The 3,624-nt window shown below is 37.9% G+C and overlaps 1 pseudogene; it reads right to left on the bottom strand.

Moving 5' to 3' along the window:
- Window positions 1–250: 250 nt before the first annotated feature.
- On the bottom strand, window positions 251–1,491 carry LOC126081577 (phosphoserine aminotransferase-like; annotated as a pseudogene).
- Between the last annotated feature and the right edge of the window lie 2,133 nt (window positions 1,492–3,624).

Below are 3,624 nucleotides of genomic sequence, written 5' to 3' on the forward strand. Positions count from 1 at the left end.
GAAAAAGGAACAAATGTGTTTTGGAAGAAGTACAGCTAGAACGTTCATTAGAAGCAAGGATGCACAGAGAAACAAAGCCTTCCCCTGGAGCTGATGCCCTGAATTCGGACTACTAGCCTACTAGACGGTGAGAGAATAAATTTCTCTTTGTTAAAGTCATCCACTTGTGGTATTTCAGATAACTAAGACACTGCAATTTACATAATTCAGTCCACAGACAAGTTTGAATACTGAGGTCTTGCTAGAAAACTTAGCAGCGTGAATTAGTTAGAAATAAGCTTGAATTAGAAAAGCAGTGGGTTTTTTTTTTAAGCTTCTCCATAGCTGTTGCACGACCTTTGTTCTCATTCCACTCCAGGACCAGGTCCATGACACAGATATTGAACCACGGTGGAATGCTGCACCGGGACTTGTTTGCGGCTTACTCTTTGTATTCTAGGAAGGAGGGGCATTCCCCGAGGGCGAACCCCAGCAGGTCATTGCGAATGATTACCACTGTGACCCCAGTAAAGCCAGCTTTCTTCTGAGTACCAGCAAAAATCACACCAAGCTGGGAAACATCTACTGGCTTGGACAGGAAGTTTGAAGACATGTCACGAACCAACACTTCCTTTGACATGGGGTATAAAACCGAATTCCACTCCATAAACAATCTCGTTTACGCAGTAATACACATGAGAGGTGTCCGGGTTGAGGTTCCAGGTGCTTGGATCTGGAATTTTTGTATAACCTCCACGTTTGGAGCAGACGATATTCACTGCCCCAAACTTCTTGTCTTCCATTGCGGCCTTAGCGGAAAAAGCTCCTGTCACCATGTAGTCGGCGCACTTCCTGCTTTCAGACCAATCAACTTTAAGGGGACGGCTCTGAACTGGCCAGACCCACCTCCTAGCGCAAAAATCACCAAGAAGTTGTCTGGCGCAACTCACGGTTCCTGCGCAAGATTCTCTATGGTGTTAATAATCTTAGTGAAATCTGATGACCTGTGGCTCATTTCAGAAGACCTGCTGGCATAGTGGTTAAGAACTGCGGCTGCTAACTAAAAGGTCAACTGTTTGAATCCCCCAGGCCCTCACTGGAAACCCTATGGGGCAGCTCTGCTCTGTCCTATAGGGTCGCTAGGAGTCAGAATCGACTGGCAGACAGTGCATTTGGGTTTTTTTTTTTTTTTTTTTGGTGGCTCATTTAAAGAACACTAATCCCAACTCCTTTGTAGTCTAATAATTCTTTTTGTATTTCTAACAACACTAAGCACAGTAGCTTGGCGGGTACAAGCCTGAGGTCGACCACCTGTCCTGGGGTATCCGTGGCACCTCCCGAACGAGGACGAATCACGTGGGCAGCATCTGTAAGCGGCAGAGGCGTGAGTTTCCAGGTAAAAGTGCTTTTACCAGCGTTTGGCTCCCTGATTCTTTCAGACTTCCAGTGTACCCAGTCTTTACAAAGGAAGTAACATCCTGGTCTGTCTTTCCTTAATCTGGTACCGTTCATATATAGCAAAAATAATTCATCAAGCTTTAGGGCCGGTAGCAATTTCTTCTGACTTTAATATTTTGCAGTTATCTCCATGAGAATCTAGAATGAGGAAAATTAGGCAGATGGCCCAATAAGATCCTTGTGAAAAGCAAACAAGTAAAAGATTTTCTTTCTAACATAATTAGTAAAATAAAATTAAGATTAGAGATGACAGAATCATGCCGGTCATATTATAATATGAGCTATATTTTATTTCATTGTTTTGAACAAGAGCAAAAATGTCTTTGCCAACAGTAATTCAGTGAAGCAGTTTGAATGGCATCCCGGAATACACATTTTACTGCTTGCATTTTATTAAAACAAAGAAATTAAAACCTCAGTTTGACTCACTAAATATTAGAAACATTTCTTTTACCCATCCCAATGGGCCTTTTAATTTGACAAGGCAGATTAAGAGGTAGACAGACAGAGGCAATATAGAGACAGGAGAGGATAATCATACTGTATTCCCAAGTGTCAACAGGAAAATCTTAGAGTTATGAGTGCAAGACAAAACCATGCGGATGTGTGGAATTTGATTAGGTATATTTTAATATTTGTAAAAGCTGTGATCCTGGAAGATAGGAAAAATGTGGAAAGAATGCAGGAAACAGTAAAGTGCAAAGGTTTTTGAACCAGACAGGAAGATATTTAAATATGGTGGGAGATGAAGAAGTGAAAACCCAACAGAAAGAGATGATGAGGCAAGGTTGGCAACAATTTTGGTGGAGACTACACACTTCTTTTAAAAAGCAAGTGCATCGCAGCGATGGTTGCTCAACGTGATGAAGGTAATCGATGTCACTGAATTGTACGTGTAAAAACGATTAATGTTCGAATATTTTGTAATACATATTTTTACCATAATTTTAAAAATTAAAAAAAAAAAAAAAGAAGTGCACCGTTTCGTGCTTAATGTCAGTAAACTGTTCCTGAAAATCAGTCCTTCAACAAAAAATTGTTAATCAGGAGCCGACTTCCAATTATTTTTCATAGGAAAAATTGTAATGTTATCTGTCAACTCAAACTTCAACCAATCTCGTAAAATATTGAAATCACATTCATTTGAGTAATAGCCTCTAATGACAGGATATACAACTATCATAACTAAGTGTTGTATGCTGTGATGTTGCAATGCCTCTCTTTACAACCTCGAGATCCAAAGAGTCACATCTTTTTTATTGATGGTACGGTGTGCTTGTCAAGGCTTCTATTCTGATCCTGTCGTTCTGTCAACTGTATTTGGAATGTAACTCAAGGCTTTTCCCTCTCATCATTTTGTTAAAAATATTGCATTGAGCTTTTGGGACATAAATATACGTTTTTCTCATATTAACATTTGCCTAAAATACTGTATTGAGAGGCAAATATGTTTTACAAAGTTAAGGGTATTAAAAATCAAGAGGCATTCTACTGGGAAATCTTAAATGAAGAGAGAATCAGTAGCTTATGCCTGTATTAGGAATTATGTGACTTGAATTCATGGACAGGAACTATGTGAAACTCTCCCCCAACTCCTTTAAAGTTACAGTGATTATAACTGTCAGTTTGAAGCCCTCACTGTTGTCATTAAGAATGACTCTGTAACCTCTGCTTAATTAGAAGGTATCTCCAAAGATTTTTTGGTATGACATAATTGTTTCTTTTAACCTAGGAAGAAATACAAGTATATACAGAAAATTTAAGATAATAAAATCCATATTGTTAATATTTTGCTTTAAGGAATCTTGCATATTGGCTATTATATTTTCTTGTAATGCTTGTTTGTCTTACTAGCCTTGTGGTTCCATTTTCTCAAATGTACTTGTGTTTAACTGATTTAGGCTTATGATACTAAGTTGAACTGATTTTATGTATTTTCTTAAAAAATTTAAGATAAGGCATTTATGAGTTTAATTTATGAGGTTAATAAGAGTTAACTAATCAGGAAGGCTGTACTTAAATTAGACAATTGTATTGCTGGAAGGAAAATTGAACATTTTAATGTAAAATGTTAACGAAAATGGAATAAATTGAAATGTTTAAGGTAATTAAATAAGTTTCTAAAATCCCCCTTAAAAGCAATTATAGTGCTTCTGTTTTACCTCCTAGTTCGTTAAATAGTGCTTG

Source organism: Elephas maximus, chromosome 8 (assembly GCF_024166365.1).
Source record: "Elephas maximus indicus isolate mEleMax1 chromosome 8, mEleMax1 primary haplotype, whole genome shotgun sequence".
NCBI lineage: Eukaryota > Metazoa > Chordata > Mammalia > Proboscidea > Elephantidae > Elephas > Elephas maximus.